This window comes from Narcine bancroftii, chromosome 3 (assembly GCF_036971445.1).
Source record: "Narcine bancroftii isolate sNarBan1 chromosome 3, sNarBan1.hap1, whole genome shotgun sequence".
NCBI classification, from domain to species: domain Eukaryota; kingdom Metazoa; phylum Chordata; class Chondrichthyes; order Torpediniformes; family Narcinidae; genus Narcine; species Narcine bancroftii.
Window position 1 is genome coordinate 302,783,699 of NC_091471.1, and position 18,919 is coordinate 302,802,617.

General features: G+C 41.9%; 1 long non-coding RNA gene across 1 annotated transcript in view; it reads left to right on the top strand.

Annotated features, from left to right (window-relative positions):
- The first annotated feature begins 3,033 nt into the window (after positions 1-3,033).
- The window catches only part of LOC138756540 (uncharacterized), a 73,844-nt gene continuing 57,958 nt past the window's right edge, over positions 3,034-18,919 (top strand). Inside the window, exons 1-2 of the long non-coding RNA XR_011353141.1 lie at positions 3,034-3,092; positions 10,237-10,306. This is a non-coding gene — a long non-coding RNA (uncharacterized lncRNA). The remainder of the gene's footprint in view (positions 3,093-10,236; positions 10,307-18,919) is intronic.

Here is an 18,919-nt window from a genome sequence, read left to right on the forward strand (position 1 = left end):
CCTAAATTAAAAAGCAAATCAAAAATATTAGTGTTGGAAATTCGCAGGAAATCCAAAAGTCCACTGAACAAAATGTCTAATTTGTAAATATCTTAAAAAAAAGGGTCTGTTGGAAAGATTAAATTTACCTGCTAATTGTTTGAAGAAGGCAAAATTATCTTGAATAAAGAGATCATTAAAACTTTGAATAGCTATTCTATGCCATTCCTTGAAACCTGCATCCAGGTTGAATAAGATAGTTATCTATAATAGGGCTAGCCACTGAAAGAAAATCATTAAGCCCAAAGAATTTCCTAAATTGAACCCAAATTCTCAACCTATTTCTCATTAATAGATTATGTATCAATTTGGAAAAGGAAAATGGTAAAAAAAGGACCCTGAAATTGCCAATACTTAAGGTTTTTTGGAGAACTGCAATTCCATTTCTACCCAAGAGGGGCGATTCGCTGACTTATCCATATGTAATATTAAGAGTAAATTATGTATGTTCATCACCCAATAGTACAATCTAAAATCTGGAAGTGATAATCTTTTATTTAATATGGTCTTTTATTTATACGTGGTTTTTTGAGGAAGGATTTTTAAGGGGATTTGAGGGGTAGATGGGAGTGGTTGATATCTGAAACTTGCTGCTAAAGGAATTGGTAGAATTGGAAACTATCAGAAGCGTGTAGACTTTGCCATTTAAATGGTCGAGTAATATGGGCATAAGGTGGCAAGCGGGATTTGTGTAAATAAGCAAGGTGGTGGGCATGTACTGTATATGCTCATGTAAAAGTCGATTGCCCCTATTTTTGGCCTCAGCTGCCCACCCATCTGAGCTCCCACCACTTTGACAGCGGACTTTCACCTCATCCTCGACTGCCAGCCCATCAGAGCTCGCAACACATCGAAAGTGAACTTGCCACACCAGCTGCCCACCTGCCCATTGGAGCTCCCGGTGCCTTGGCCACAGAATTTTGCCTCAGCCCTGGCCACAACCCCAGCGGAGCTCCTGACGCCTCGACTGCAGACTCTCACCTTTACCCTGTCCACGCACCCACCCCCCTCCATTGGAGCTCCAGATGCCTCGAAAGCAGACTTACCACCTGTTCCCGCCCATCTGAGCTCCTGACATCTGGAACGACACAGGTACTTGCTGCAGTCAAAAGTAGTATCCATATAAATATAACATGAAAAATTATCTTAAAACTCTACTTTTAAATAAAGTACATGTTGGGCCAAAGGGTCTGTTTCTCTCTATGTCTCTGGGTCTTCATAGCAAAATTATAGTTGTGGCTCCTTTCACAAGGGAGAGAAAGGCTACGTGTTTTCCCTATGTTGTCTAAAGTGCTGCTATTCTACTCTACCCAGCTGTTGAGCAACCATATCTCCCACGTGGTACCTGCTTAATTGTCAAGCATGCTCTGTACGAAACAACCTGCATAAAAGCATGTTGTTATAATTGAACTCACTCGCGCTGCACCTGTGTCACGTATCCAGACTGACACTTGCAGATGTTTCTTCATGTTTGTGGGGAACAAACTCTCTGCTCACGAGACTCCATAAATGCAGTTAATAAAGGAGCAGGAAATGCGCGACACTGTTTAGACCTTTATTATTTATTTTGAAGACACTCAGCAGCTGTTAATTTCTGCAGATCTGATAGAGCTCACTGTTCTCGGTTTTCCTGGAATATTGAAAGTCCCACCAGCTGTTGGATGGTTTTAATTTGTGCTCTTCAAATATGCTGAAGTACAGAGAACCCTGACTTCATCGGAAGAATGGGTGAGTGGAGTAGCCATAGTTTCCTGATGCTGCTGTGTGGAAATTGCAGTCAGGGTTTCAAATGAGGAAATATCTCCTGACACCTATTTAAAAATGTGTAGCTCAGGACATTCACAAGATATAGGCCCATTTGCCCATCAAGTCTGCTCTACCATTTTAATCATGAGCTAATCCATCCACCTACTCAACCCCACTCTCCGTTCTTCTTCCTGTAACCCTGACAAATCAAATATCTGTCAATCTCCCCCTTAAATACACCCAATGGCCTCACTTACACAACTGCCTGTGGCAACAAGTTCCACAGACTCACGACCCTCTGATTAAAGACCTTTTTCTGCATCTTTGTTTTATCCTAAAATTATGCCCTTCTGTCCTCGAATTACCTACCATAGGAAACATCCTTGCCACATCTATGCTACCCAGACCTTTGAGCATTCAAAATGCCTCTGAGGCCACCACTCATCCTTCTGCACCAACAAGTACAGTCCAAGAGCCAACGATCCTTCCTCATATATTAACCCTTTCATTCCTGATATTTTAGTAATTCTCCGAGCCCTCTCCCACACCAGCATGTCTTTTCTCAAACTTGATGACGATGTTGGAGCTGGATTTGGCGATGCATTCGTGGGTCAGTAGTATGAACGGGAGCAGACTGATCCCATGGCCCTGAGGCGCGCCAGTGCTCACTAAGACGTGCTCAGTGTTCTGCCTTTCCGTTAGGAAGTCTAGGATCCAATTACAGAGGGGTGTTCAGAGTCTCAGCAAGGACAGCTTGTCCACCAGCCTTTGGGGAATGATCTTATTAAATGCTGAGCTGAAGCCAAGGAAGCATGAGGTGTCGTTCTCTAGGTGGGCCAGGATGGAGTGAAGTGACAAGGCTACGGCATCATCTGTGGTACAGTTTCTTCTGTAGGCAAATTGAAATGGGTTCATTTAAACGTCGAAGGGTTAACTCATTTGAGATTCTGAGTATGGTTTGTGATAAATGGATAGTCCAGAATTGTCTCTTCAGTAAAAGAGCTGATTGTTCTGAATGATGTAAATTGGTATTCTCTTTAAAATAAAGAAAAGCTGCAATTTAATTTGCTTCCTTTGAGCAAGATCCAAATTAATGTCTAATTGGTAAAAATCAGCCAATAGAATATGAAGTGTAAGTGTCCTAGCAACCATACGTAGGGACACTGTCGCAATTGTAACAATTTCCCTTCTAAATTTAGAAAAATGAAACAAATATATCTTGTACAATTAATTTATCCAATCTTTATTCAGAACTGCTGGGCAAGAAGCTGCCTCGTTTAATGCACCACAGGTTCCATTTTATCCAGGTAATGTTTTGATCTTTTATTTTTGTTGGAATTTCTCATTATTTAATTGAAATGTTTGAGATTCCATCCCAAAGTTCACAAGTCTGGACATTAATCATGTTAGATTTTTTTTCCATTTGTTATGAAGTTCGCAACAGTACATCTTCAGGGATAAGAATATACAGAATACATATAGGAATGCACAATGCTGTTACAGCGCCAACGGCCCTAGTCTGATTCCGGTGTCTGCAAAGAGATTGTATGTTCTCCCTGTGTCTGCGTGGGTTTCCTTCGTGTGCTCTGGTTTCCTCCCATCCTTCAAAATGTAGGTGGGGAGGGGGGGTTCTTAGTTAATTGGGTGGCACAGGCTTGTGGGCAGAAAGGGCCTGTTACCATGCTGTAAGTATGTCTAATTTTTTTAAATTACCACTTTAAGGGAATATTTACATCCCATTGACATTAAGAGCCAAAGTGACCCCTATTATTCCTCATTCCCCCAACCCACTCTACAGTACAGTAAGTAAATAGAGTCACAAAGCACAGAATAGGCCCTGGAGGTGAACAAGAACCTCAGCTTCAAGGCATATGGAGTGGCTTTAGTTTCAGAAAATTACTTTTGTGGAAAAGCACTAAAGTAGGCCAGGCTTGGCATGTTGTGCCCAACTGCAGCTCTTCCATATGGATGGGAAGAGTGGCATATGGGCCAAATTCAGGCAAATGGGGCTCACCCAGAATGCTAACTTGATCTGTGTTGTGTCACTCCATGATTGTAGTGCTATCATCCAACCACACAGACCAGGGTCACCATCGACACCAGGAGACCTTTGCCAATTTAACTCCACGTACGTAACCTGAGTAACGTAAAGGCCCTAATTCCAACCTTTCACACAGCTAGAAACAGATGAGATCTGATAAATGCTGGGCTTAGACGACAAACCAGTCAGCTTCTCACCAGTATAATAAGGCTCAAATAATCCTCATAAAGTTTGGATTAAAAATTCCCCCAATTTGATTTCCTTTAATCATTTGGTTCCTGAAAGAAATGATTCATGACATGATACTTGCCTAAATTCTATGAAATTATCTTCAGTTTTCTCCTGTTCTCTTTTTCTGTCTGAACTTCCTTTAAACTCTTTTTTATTCTCCCTCCTCCCTCTTCCCCTCCAGCTCCTTTCTCTTCCCCTCCTCCTTGCCCACCCACTTTCACCTCAAACCCACTTTATCCCCCCTGACCCTGTGCCCCCTGCTCTCTTCCCCCCTCACTCTCTCACCCACTTTCTCTCCACTCCAGCTTCCACCCCTCTTCATACTTTTATCTTTCTGTTACTTTCTATAAAAGTTGTATTTAAACATCCTCTTTCATGGGGCACATTTCAATCCGAGCATTTCAACACAACTCCTACCTTTTATTGCTTTAATTTGGACCTGGTTGGTTGCCATGGCACTGTGTAATTCCTTGCACCCCTGTCAGGTGTCTCTGGAGAAATAAATCTGTCAGATCGCTGTGATCACAGAGCTTGTACCCACTGTTGTCGGGAGGGGCTGCAGTATGTGAGAGAGTGTAGGGCAAGGTGGGTTTGATGTGGCAGTCTGTATTTCCTCTTCCAAAGGTTGATTTCTTCCTCAAAAGAAGCCCATAATGAAATAAAACGAGGAATTTCTGAAAACACTCAACAACATTTGTGGAGTTAGAGGGACAAAAAAACACAGAACCAAGAGCAGTCCTGCACAGGAATGAACCCTTCAGCCCACATTCTGCACTGAGCGCAACGCCAGATTAAACCAAATCTGTTCTCCCTGATATTTTCCCTGCATGCCCACATATCCGTCAAGCAGTTGCTTCACCCCTGTTATCGTATACACTTCCACCACTTCTCCTGGCACCCTCTTCCAGCCAGTGCCAGATTTAGGCATCAGCTAATCAATCTACAGTTTAGGCCCTCACTATCCGCAGGGGCCTCAAAAATATATTAATGTATATTAAAAATTACATTTAAGTATTGATTCCAGGCGATACTATATTATAATCTGTGATAGACATCCAGCCAACCGAATGATAAAAATGTAATCAGTAAATGCATTCATTTGAAAATAATTTGCATTGTAATTTTTTTTAACAAGGGGACTCCAAGCTTTGTATAGCTTAGGGCCTCAACTAAGTTGAAATCCAGCGCTGCTTCCAGGCACCAGCCACTTTGAGCTTTTTTTTAAATGTGCTTTGTTCATCTCCTTTAAACTTGCCCTCTTTCACCTTAAATGCACGACAGTTAACCTCCATTGTTGATTGTCAATATATCAAAAGTCATTCCACACCAACAAAATCCTGCATTGAATCATAATCTGAATTTATTGTCATGAACGAGTCATGAAATTCAGTGTTTTGAGACAGCAGCACAATGCAAACGTTCATATTATAACCATCTTACAACATTACTATAAATAAAAATAACAGTGCAAGAAAAATAAGGCAGAGTCTTTGGTCCATTGATCATTCAGGAATCTGATGGGAGAGGGGAAGAAGCTGTCCTTGTGCCACTGAGTGCTCATCTTCAGGCTCCTGTACCTTTATTCCGATGGTATAGAGTGAAGAGGACATGGCCTGGGTCCTGGGGGTCTTTGAGGATAGAAGCTCCTTTTTTTTTTTTGAGACACCGCCTCATGTAAATGTCCTCGATGGAGTGAAGTCTGCTGCCTGTGATGTCGCAGGCCGAGTTAACAACCCTCTGGAGTTTATTCTTGTCCTGAGAGTTGGCAATGATACAACCAGCCAGAATGCTCTCCATGGTACACCTGCAGAAGTTTACGAGAGTTTTGGTGACATACTGAACCTCCTCAGACACCTCACAAAGTATAGCCACTGGCAAGCCTTCTTTGAGTTTGCATCAATGTGGAGGCTCCAGGACAGATTCTCGGAGATGCTGAAGCCCAGGAATTTGAAGTTTTTGACCCTCTCCACTACTAACCCCTCAATGAAGTCTTCATTCTGAAGTCCACAATCATCTCGTTGGTTTTGCTAACATTGAATGTTGTGGGATTTTATTAATATTTATGGTTTATTCTTTCTTTTTGGATAAAGATGTGTTCCATATTTTCATTTCAATGCTTTCTTGAGGATGGAGACATGCAAAGAAGGTGATTGAGACCTTGTGAAGGCCTTAGAAACAGAGGGTAGGCCAGAATTTCTTGTCCATCCCTTATTGCTCTTGAATTGAGTGACTCCGTAAATTGACAGTAATCTTTCTCCATTGCAGATGAAGTGAGGGATTTAAGTCCAAGAGTAAGAGGATTTGAGGGAAACTGAGGTGGGGAGGGGGAGGAATCTCACCCAAAGGGAGGTTGCAATGTGAAGTGCGCAGCTGAAGAAGCAAATGATGTTTTGGAAGCATCTGGATGGGCAGTGGAATTATTAAGGCGAAGGCTTTGGAACAAGATCACAAGATATAGGATCAGAAGTAGACCAATTGGCCCATTGAGTCTGCTCCACTATTCCAATATGAGCTGATGCATCCTCTCTCTCCACCCCACTCTCCAGTCTTCTCCTAATAACCTCTGATGGCCTGACTGACCTGTCAATCTCTATCTTAAATATACCCAACAACTTCACTTCTACAGCTGCCTGTACAGATTCACAACCCTCTGGCTAAAGCAATTCTTCTGCATCTCTGTTTTAAATTGATGCCCTTTCATCCTGAAGTCTTATCCTAGACTCCCCTACCACGGGAAACATCCTTGCCACATCCACTCTGTTCAGGCCTTTCAGCATTCGAAACATCACTATAAGGTCCTCTCTCATCCTTCTGTACTCCAACAAGAACAGTCAAGAACTGAAAAATTCTCCTCATATCCTAACCCTTTCAATCCTAATATAATTATTCTCAGTCCTGACATCAAATCCTGGTAAATACCATTAGCTTAGCTGGGTTCCTAATGATCAGCATAGACATGGGGGATGGGGAGAAAACCGAAGGGTCTGTTTCTCTGCTGTATGATTCTAAATGGCTTGACAGGTCATAACAGATTCCACTATATTGATAGGCCTGGAATTACATCTTGGCCAGACCAAGTGAAGAAGGGTGATTTCCTTGCTTGAACATCACTGCTGGTGTTCATTACTTTCAGAATCTGGACATGGGTGGCATGGCCATTCCCACAAGAAAGTGTTAGTCTCCTTCTTGAAACACTCTGAGCTTTCTGGTGAAAGGTGGCTTTCATTAATGTTGGGCAGGGAGTTCCAGGGCTTTGACCCAGGAAAGATTAAAGAAAACTGACCTACTCCCAGATCATGAGAGCTGTGTAATGGTTACCCCATGGAATGCAGGTAATGGTTACCCCATGGAATGCACAGGTGGTGGTGATTGCCCTTGGGACAGCTGCCTTGTCCTCCTTAGTGGTAGAGACCATAAACTCAGGAGGTGCTGTTGGAGTAATGCTGGTGAGTATTTTATATTAAGGAAGGCCGGGGAATGGGGCTGAGTGGTAGGATGGATCAGCTCATGATAGAATGGTGGAGCAGACTCGATGGGCCAATTGGTCGTTTAAAAAAAAATAAAGCAGTCTACTGGAGGAACTCGACAGGTCAAGCAGTATGAGTTGGGGGGGATAAAGAATGGTCAGCGTTTTAGGCTGGAATCCTTCATTGTACTTTCATAATGATATCTATGAAAGAAACCTGCTACATTTTGGTCTTTCTTGTCTGAATACTGGTGAGAAGAGTTTATTTGTTTCATGATCTAATCAAGAAAAGACTACAGGGAATTGTGTTCTCACCCAAAATGGGCATCAGTCTTTACTCCTTCAAGGACGTAGACAAGAGGTAGTATCTCAAGAAAACAGCCTCTAAAAGACCCCCACCACCCAGGCCGTGTCCTCTTCTCACTGCTACCATCTGGAAGAAGATGCATGAACCTAAACCCAGCGTTACAAAAACAGCTTCTTTTCCCCCCTCAGCCATCAGATTCCTGAGCCAATGAACCACAGACACTACTTCACTTTCTCTTTGCACTAATTTATTTTTTTTTAATGTAGTTTATAGCAAAATTTCCACCTGCAAATCTGTCACAAAACAACAAATTACATATGTGTAAAAAAAAAAGCAATGCTGGAGAAACTCAGCCAGTCAAACATTGTTCTTGATATAGCAAAGGTAAAGATTCATAACCAATGTTTTGGGCTTGACCCCTTCATCAAGGTAGGTTTTTTAAAAAAAATTGTTGTAGAGCTCGGCGAAAGAACCAAAGACTTGTTGATCCAAACGAAGGCTTTTATTAGCAAAAGACAGGAGCTCTTCACAGGTGGCCGACCAGTCCGGAATGATCCGACCTGGCTAGGGACACAACCCTTTAAGGCCCAGACAGTAGGCGTGGCTAAGCTCTCAGCCAATCGCTGTAAGCACAGTCATTACACTCTAGATCACTCATGTCAAACTCTGGCCCGCGGGCCAAATTTGGCACGTGATATAATTATATTTGGCCCGCAAGATCATATCAAAAATGTATTAGAGGTGACCCGCTGGCCGCCACGCCAGTATAGTGCATGCACAGTAACCGCTGTGTCCCAGGGTGAGAGAGAGAGAGAAAAATCCTGGTCCTTGAAAAGTAGTGGTGGGTGGTTTTATAAACACGCTGTCATGTCCCCCCGCCCACCCCCCCACCGCAGCGCGGCCTGGCCGGTGTCAGGGGAAGCCAAGGCCGCTTCCCAGCGCCCGGAACCACGGTGGCACAGCGTTTCTTGGAGCTGCAGATGGAGTCGGAACGCCGGAGGGAAGATTGGGGCTCCCTGCCGGGCGATGGGGGCGCCGGGCGCCGGCCACCCTGCGCATTCCCACCGGACCAGCGGCAGGTGCCCGGAGTACACGTGGAGAGCGAGGCTGGTCGGGCAGGTAGGGTAGAACCCCCCGCCAATCTCGGGAGTGGCATGGGCTGGATCGGGATTAGCCGCGCTCACCTGCTCCTCCACCACTGACCGGGATCCCAGCGCGGTCCTGAGCGTGGAGACTGCCCTGGAAAGGTCCTGGGACACCGGCACGGAAAGAAAAGGGGGATCTGGGAGAAACACAGCAGGTCAAAGGGGGGTACGAGAGAAACTCAGCAGGTCAAGGGGGAGGGGTCCGGGAGAAACTCAGAAGGTCAAGAGGAGGGGGTCCGGAAGAAACTCAGCAGGTCAAGGGGGGTCCGGGAGAAACACAGCAGGTCAAGGGAGGTCCGGCAGAAACTCAGCAGGTCAAGGGGGGTCCAGGAGAAACTCAGCAGGTCAAGAGGGGTCCGGCAGAAACTCAGGGGGGGCCTGACCTTGCCAGGACCGTTGCCCACTCCCCCTCCCTGCCGCAGGCCGACCCGCGACTCACGGTGACGGGGCCGCTGATCTGCCGAGATGCCGCCCTGCAGTGAGAGCCAATGCCCCTGCACTGTCGTTGTCCAACCCGATCGCCCCCAAACCCCGCCCTCCCGCACACAGGCCTGAGTAAGTATTATGAACTTTAATCTCAGGATAAAACGATCTTCCAATAGGTCATGTCACAGTGATAAATATATTCCTGGTTAAAAATGGTCCTGCACCTGGATATAAGCTCATTAGGCATAAAACTTGAAAAGTGTGTTAATCAAAGGATATCTGTATCAATGGAAAAAGGGCATGGCAAATAACCCTGCTAGAGTTCATGCCCACAATCAGTCACCCATTTGATTGTTTCAGGAATCATGTTATTCTCCCAAATTCTCAATAGCCCTCAGATTTTACTATTCGACAGCACACTAGCAACATTTGATAAATCCTCAATAGAGAAATATTATTTATTGAATATTTTATTTCTCATTTGTTAATGCTTCTGGAAAGAGTTTATCCAAAACTATTATTAAACATTTATTTTAATAAGAAAAAGTTTAACATTACATATGTTGAAAGAAGAGAAAACATGCAGATGTTGTTGAAAATTTTCAATAAATATTTAGTTCGGCCCTCGACTTAGTCCAAGTTTTTAATTTTGGCCCTCTGTGAATTTGAGTTTGACACCCCTGCTCTAGATACTGTAACTATATACACTGGTGATAGGTCTGTACTATCACAAAGGTAAAAATAAATTTCGTGACATGCTCATGACAATAAATTCTGATTCCATTCCACAAAGCATCACCTTTTATTCAAAAGTGTCTCCCCTTTTCTTCTACAGAGAGCAATTTCCTCTGCCACTTTGGAGTCCAAGGGAAGATGTGGATACCACCACAGGATAATGACCATCGGTGAGAGGGTTCTTTGATGTATTCTATAAGGTTACTCAGTCCTGAACACATTGTATATTTAGTTGTCTATTTGGAAATGTTTTATGAAGCAGCCATTCTCAACGGGGTCCCCACAACCACTTTCTTCCTTCCACACCCCCCCCCCCCCCCCCCCCACACTGGGCCGCAGCACATTTAAGTAAAAATTTGGTTTTCTTTTCACCTCATGTAACATAAATATTCTTTGGTTTTTTTTCTGTAGTTGGTAGAAATCAAAACTTAACTGCTTCCCGAGGAAGGGGGCTCAAACTTTGAGCAGAGTCCTGCGGGGTGGGGGGAGGGGTAACATAGCTGGGAATAGCTGTTATCGAGTATAGGATGGCATAAATATTTTGTATTTGATTTGCTGCATAAAGCCGCCAATTTACTTTGATGAACGCCTTCTTCCAATATGTAACAATCCCTCAACACCGAAATCCACCTTGTTAGTAAGTGCAGAGACTGGCGGCTGGGCTTTGACGTGCACCGTTCTCCCAGGTGAACATCCAAGATAAAAGCATGAATTTTCTTAAGGGTCTCCCCATTGCAAACTTAACATGTGCAGATAAGCAGTTTGATGAGAGAGGTTAACCTGAGGTGATAGGCCACAGAATAATGGAAAGAATAATGATGGCTATGATGACCTGGAGTGGGTTTGCTGCAGGCTTTTCAAACTATGATTATCTTCTAATAGTGAAATGAGAACTAAATTGGCAGCAGATAAATAATTTATTTTCCAGATTGGAAAGCAGACATCTGAACTTCTTTATGGCTAAATTCATCACATTGGTAGTTGCAACCTCAGCTCATTGTGAAACCTCTGCCCCTCTGGGAAACTCTATTTATCTATGAAGCCATAATACTTGAAAGCAGAATTAGGCCATTCAGCCACTTGAGCCTGTTCTACCATTCAAATCATGGTTGCTTTTCAATCCCCTTCTCCTACTTTCTCCGCGTAACCTTTGGCTCTAACTAATCAAGGACCCGTCTGCCATAAACGTGCCGGAAGGCCCTGCTATCATGCTGTATATCTGAATTGAAAAATTTAAATTATATTCGTACCATCCGCAAGGTTGGCCACAAAGCCTCAATTCCGTCATTGAAATCATTAACATATAACATGAAGGAAAGTGGATCCAACAGCAATGGCGGAATGCTTCTAGTCACTGGTAGCCAATCAGAATAGGCCCCCTATATTCCCACTCTCTGCTTTCTGGTCAGTCAGCCTATCTTCTGTCCACACTTGTACCTTTTGCATATCCAGTAACGACTTCAATTTCTGAAGCTACAAACTAAAAAAATTCATGGTGTTGTAAATTTAATGCTGAAATAAATTCAGATAAAAAACATCCTGATTATCATAGCTGGAATAAACTTTTAAATGACTGATTTATGATTTTTCTATTTGGCTGCCTCTTTGTAAGATCACATCTTTCATGCTCCTCTTCCTGTCTCATGACCTTGCTGTCCTCTCTTTGTCCCTCCTGTTCTGCCCCATATGCAGTTTAGTACTTTGTGCTTGGAAAAACCATTCTGGATTTCCAATATAGTTTCATCAATCATCTGAAATTTTGACCTCCTTTATATATGTAAGTCCTGTTGCTAGTTATTGGATGATTTAAGCTATTAACCTAGATTTGATTGTTTAGCGTGGTTTTTCAGTATTATGTAACTGGGAGATAGATCCCCTTCCCATCCCAGTCTCCAAGAAGAATGCTGATCGAAAACATGGACTGTCCATTTTTCTCCTGACGTGCTGAGTCCCTCCACTGCCGGATTAATAAATTTAACTTTAAATGAAGCCCATCCATTTACAGATCATTGTTAAATCCTGATAAAACAATGACATCTATTTGTATATTTAGTCGGATGGAGCTTCACCACTCGTCTTAAGAAAGAAACAGTCCATAACTTTCCATCTCCATGTTTTTGAAACATTTTAATTAAAACACTCATCTGGTCTCTCAATGTCCTCTCATAGGAGGTAAAGATATACTGTATTCTGATGTTTCAGGCCTGAGCCGCCTTCAAGGAGGGCTCAGGCCTGAAACTTCGGTAATATATCTCTCCGTTCTATGGATGCTGTGAGACTGGCCGAGTTCCTCCAGCATTTCTGTGTGTTTTTACTACAATCGCAGCTTCTGCGCACTTTTGTGCTTCACTTGAAACGTTTTAAATACAGCTTATAATTGTTTTTATCAAATTGTTTTGTTCTAACAAAAAGTTTTTCCCCAATCAGATTATCCCTGAGAATGATTTGAGTGGACATGCTGTGGGGCTGGAGGATCTTAATTGGAACTGAATTTGATTCCCTTGTTAAACAGACCAAAAGCCCTGCTCCTGAATTATAACTGACAGATGGGCTGGGCCTAGCATCAGGCAGAAAGCTACTGTCATTATTTTTCTGCTATAATATCCGAGAAAAACACAACAGTGAACTTTTGCCCACTCTTCCCTACATAGATTAGTAAATGGCTTTACCATCTGTCAGCTGCTCGGGTAAATCCTGTGAGGCCAAATTGGGGTTTGCATTAAATAAATTCCAAACAAAAGTATTAATTTCTGAGATCGGATTTGCCCGCCTTTTGGACTCCAATCATTGCAAAACATTGTTTTCTCTCTGACATTCATGTTCACTAATAGATTTTGTATGAACCTCTCGTGATTTGGGAGACCTTGGTAAACATGAAGCTGTTGACATTTTTTTTTGCTACCTCCTGTGGTGAGGACAGTCTGGTGTGCCAATGCAATTGTCCCTGTTCTCTCCAGCATGGAGCAGGCCATAAATAAATAGAGCATAAACAAGGAGAGGTCGGAGAATAATTACATAGAGATGTGGGGGAGAAGGTCAATTACAGAAAGGACAGTGCAAGGTGACGGCAGATTTAATTTTAAAAATTGAATATAGGTCAACTGTAGCAAATTAATATCGATTTATATTTATAGAAAGTATTTTTATAGAGGAGATCTTTCATACCATTGTGTAGGCACTCGAGTTAACTGAATATTTATTATCTTTTGTATTTATTATATTTCATTTTAACTTAATGTATGCTATTGTGGTTTTTATTTTAAATGAAGGACCTGTTTGACTGTAACAAGTTAGGGTGTTGGTGCATTTGTATAATCTATATGACAATAAGCACATCATCATTATCCAATGGGAGCTTCAGGGAAGTGTGATGGACAGTGCAGGGGGTGGAACTACTGCCTCATTAGTTCCAGTGATCCTTTGGTGCTGTCTCAATGCATTCATACATTCTCCCCCTGACTGGACTCCTACAGGTGCTCCAGTTTCCTCCCAAAGATGGCAGCAATGCAAGGTTAATTAGCCACTGTAAGTGAGTGGTGTAATCTGGTGGGGGGGGGGGGGGTGTTAGGGGGAATGATGGAAATGTGAAGTCAATAATGAAATGGGATGAGTGGCAGATTAGTGTAACTGGGTCAGTGATGGTTGTGCATTATATAAAAAGAGCTCTCAGGAAATGGTACAGGTGGGGAAAATTGAGACATTCAAAAACACATTTAAAAGACTTTCAGACAGCTACATCAATATTAATGGTGTAGAGCAGGCATTTTCAACCTTTTTATGGCTATGGCATCCTTAGGATATTGAGCAAAGTTTATGGGACCCTTTCCCATATATCTCTCCTTCTTTCTTTGGCTTGGCTTCGCGGACGAAGATTTATGGAGGAGTATGTCCACGTCTGCTGCAGGCTCGTTGGTGACTGACAAGTCCGATGCGGACAGGCAGGCACGGTTGCAGCGGTTGCAAGGGAAAATTGGTTGGTTGGGGTTGGGTGTTGGGTTTTTCCTCCTTTGTCTTTTGGAGGTGGGCTCTGCTGCCCGCCGAACTGTGAGGCGCCAAGATGCACGGTTTGAGACGATATCAGCCCACTGGCGGTGGTCAATGTGGCAGGTTTCTTTAAGCAGTCCTTGTACCTCTTCTTTGGTGCACCTCTGTCTCGGTGGCCATTGGAGAGCTCGCCATATAACACGATCTGGGAAGGCTATGGTCTTCCATTCTGGAGACGTGACCCACCCAGCGCAGTTGGGTCTTCAGCAGCGTGGATTTGATGCTTGCGGACTCTGCCAGCTCAAGTACTTCGATGTTGGTGATGAAGTCATTCCAATGAATGTTGAGGATGGAGCGGAGACAGCACTGATGGAAGCGTTCTAGGAGCCGTAGGTATAGACTAATACCTAGTGTCGCCGAAAATGTCCTCCCAGAATCAACGTGTGGTTTTCGTGCAAACAGAGGAACTACTGACATGGTCTTTGCCCTCAGACAGCTCCAAGAAAAGTGCAGAGAACAAAACAAAGGACTCTACATCACCTTTGTTGACCTCACCAAAGCCTTCGACACCGTGAGCAGGAAAGGGCTTTGGCAAATACTAGAGCGCCTCGGATGCCCCCCCAAGTTCTTCAACATGGTTATCCAACTGCACGAAAACCAACAAGGTCGGGTCAGATACAGCAATGAGCTCTCTGAACCCTTCTCCATTGACAACGGCATGAAGCAAGGCTGCGTCCTCGCACCAACCCTCTTTACTATCTTCTTCAGCGTGATGCTGAAACAAGCCATGAAAGACCTCAACAATGAAGACGGTGTTTACATCCGGTAGCGCACGGATGGCAGTCTCTTCAATCTGAGGCACCTGGAAGCTCACACCAAGACACAAGAGCAACTTGTCTAAACTTGTCTGACAGTCTAAAAAGACATGAAAAATATTTTATGGTATTAAATGTGCTGTGGTCTCCAAGGGGAGGCAAAGGGCCCCTGTTGAGAATGGCTAATTTACAGGGATATGGAGTAAAAGCAGGCAAATGGGACTAGCTTGGATAGCATTGTCAAGTTGGGCCAAAGGGCCTGTTTCTGTACTGTAGAACTCTGTAACTATGACTCTCACAAAGACGCCCACAATCACAAATGCACACACATGCATATTAACTGCTGCTCATGCTAAATGTTATCCAACAACATACAATGTTTTGATGACATTTGTGAGAAATTCTTCTATGTATTGAAGCTCGTTCTCAATCATGATGTTGAAGAAGATTAAGGCAGATTTAGTTAAATGGAAAGATTTACTTTTGGGTTTATTAGGAAGAATTAATACTATAAAAATGAATATTTTTCCTCATATACAATATTTATTTCAATCAATTCCTTGTTGTTTACAAAAAAGATTTTTTAAGGATTTATATAAAGTAATTAGGGATTTTTTGTGGAAAGGAAAATTTCCTAGGGTGGCGTTGAAAAAATTGATGTGGGATTTTCAATTGGAGGGTTATGGCTACCTAACTTTCAATTTTATTATGAAGCAGCTCAATTTAGATTTCTTAGCGCATTAATGGCCACACAAGATGCGCCTAGTTTGGCACAGATAGAATTGGCAGTTATTTCTGAAAAATTTTCGAATGAATTTTTATTTCGATGGAATAAAAATTTGTTACGAACTTGTGATGTACCAATATTGAAACATTTAATGAATTTATGGACAAGTAAATTACATAAAATGGATTGAAAAATAAGTGGTTGGGAAGATTACCATTATATAATAATCAACTTGTTCCTTTCACGGTATCTAATACTATTTTGAAACAATGGGAGGAGAAAGGAATACATAATTTATCTGACTGTTTTTTAGAAGGTCATTTTTGTTCTTTTGTAGAATTGCAAAAGAGATTTGATATAAGTGGTTATTCTATATTTGTGTATTATCAGTTAAGATCTTTTGTAAAACAGGTATGCGGTCGTCAAATGAATTTACTGTCTGAAACTGATTTTGAGAAATATGTGCTCTCATTTCAAAAAAAGGGTTATATATCAGGTTTGTATCGTATTTTGTTGGAAAGTGAAAGTAAAATAGATTAGGATAAAGATAAAATGAAATGGGAAAAAGATTTAAGTTTAACAATAACTGAAGAAGATTGGTCTGAAATAGTGTTCGAAAATTGATTAATGCTAGATTGGCGATGATTAATTATAGTTTTATACATCAATTATATTTAACACCCGAAAAATTTAAAAAATTTGGTTTTAGTAAGTCAGATCTTTGTTTTCGTTGTGATCAGGTTTCTGGTACTTTTTTACATGCTGTTTGGTTGTGTGATCGGTTACAACATTTTTGGAAAGGTATTCAATCTGTATTTAATAATCTATATAATCTTCATATTGTATTAGACCCTGATATATTTTTATTGGGGAAAATGCAACCGTTGATTGATTTAGAATTAGATAATTACCAGATCTCTTTTATTTACTTAGTGTTGGCAGTGGCCAAGAAATGTATAGCGATTACTTGGAAGAATAGAAATGTATTGTCTTTAGATAGGTGGTATTCAGAGATGAAGTTTTGTTTGGTTATGGAAAGAATATCTTTTTTTATATAAGATAAGATGTCTTTTTTTGAGTTAAAGTGGACCCCATTTATTGATTATATACAATTTAAATAAGTTTGAATTAATCATTTTTTTTCTTTAAAAAAAAACTTTTTTTATTATATATTTTTTCTATATATATGTTTTCTTTTTTTTTCTTTTTTTTAGTTTTTTTTTTAAATTATTAGTTGTTTTTTTCGTTTAAGTTCTTTTTGTTTTTGTTTTTTCATATATTATAAAATTAAAAAATTTTTGGATTAATAATTAATACTTAATTAATATTTTTTTTGGTTTTTTTTATATATCGATCTGTTTTTTAAGATATATATTTTTTTTTTTTTTTATTATATTAAATTTATTAAATTCTTCACTCTTTATCGTGGGGGTGGGGGGGGGGGTTTAGGGGTTAAAAATAGTTTTTTTTTAGTCTTAGTTTGTAGTTGTTAGGGGGGATGCCGAGATTGGTATTGTATTAACTATGTTACTTTGTACTTGTATTACTTTATTTTGTATTTTTTTCTGTACGTGAATTACTTACTTTCTTCATATGTTAAAATTAATAAATAAAGTTTCGAAAAAAAAATGATGTTGAAGGCACCCATGGTGTTGGATTTTCAGGGGAAATCTTAACTAGCCTTTCCTTCCAGCAAAGTCCTGTCACCATCCTGAGATATGTCTACTCATCTGCTCTTTCTGCTTATCCTCTCTCAAAATCACCCATCTATCATCTCCCTGACAATGCCCTTTACCCCAGCTCTCCCAACCATACACACACCCAACACTGTGACACTCTCACCTGATCATCTTCCCAACACTCAAGCCTCACCCAACAGATTCTGATCTCTTTGACCACATCTCATCGTCTTCTTGACCTCTCCCACTGATCTTTTCTCCGGCCTTACCACCAATTGTCTAGCTCAACCATTCTTGTGCTAGGAGCCAAGACCTACCAGGCAGGTAGCTGTAGAGTAAAGGAAGATCCATCCTGCGGCCATCACCTGCCTGCCATGACTGCCCCCATCATGGAAGTCCATGTCTACCACAAATGTATTCATTGACTGCCACAGCCTGCAATGCTGAGAGACATTGGAAGGAAATGCCTGACCGAGGGCCGCCTGCTCTGTCCAGGGAGGTTGACATCCTGTGGTTAGTGAACAGACTCGCCCTGTTAGCCTGTGTGTGGCTGAAGATTTTGTGGGGAATGTAAAACTGGGACAAGTTGGACTCCAGAAGGTGGTGGGTGCCAAGGGAGAGCCCAGGGGTTATCGAGAGAAATGAAAGGCAGGACTGGGGAGCACGAGAGATGAGGGCGAGTGGGGGCAGAGGAGGAGAATACAAGAAAGTGGGACAGAGTGGATATGTTTGTACAGAGGTGGAATGGGAAAGAGTAACAAACAGAAGTGTTTGTAAGGGAGAATGATAGAGAGGTGAACGAAGAGAGAGGAGGATTTTTTCACTCAGTCAAGGATCTCACATAAATTGAATCCCAAACAAAATGATCTCCAACAGTTAAAAGTGCTAAAAGCAGATAAAATATCCATTCATTGACCTGTTGCTCATACAATTAGTCAAACTTTAAGAGATTTAAAGTTCAGATTTCTTTCTTCTTTGGCTTGGCTTCGCGGACGAAGATTTATGGAGGGGGTAAAAGTCCACGTCAGCTGCAGGCTCGTTTGTGGCTGACAAGTCCAATGCGGGACAGGCAGACACGGTTGCAGCGGCTGCAGGGGAAAATTGGTTGGTTGGGGTTGGGTGTTGGGTTTTTCCTCCTTTGCCTTTTGTCAGTGAGGTGGGCTCTGCGGTCTTCTTCAAAGGAGGTTGCTGCCCGCCAAACTGTGAGGCGCCAAGATGCACGGTTTGAGGCGTTATCAGCCCACTGGCGGTGGTCAATGTGGCAGGCACCAAGAGATTTCTTTAGGCAGTCCTTGTACCTTTTCTTTGGTGCACCTCTGTCATGGTGGCCAGTGGAGAGCTCGCCATATAACACGATCAAAGTTCAGATTTATTGTTAGAGTAAATACGCGACATCACATATAATCCTGAGATTCGTTTTTCTGCAGGCGAGGCAGAATTTCTATTTATTGATAGTGCAAAAAACTGTACCCAAGAAAAAGATATGTGTACAAAAGAAAGAATTGTGAACAAAGAAAGAAAAGTAAACAATCTTCAAATACAGAGGAAAAAAATCAGTAATAAATAATGTGCAAAGTA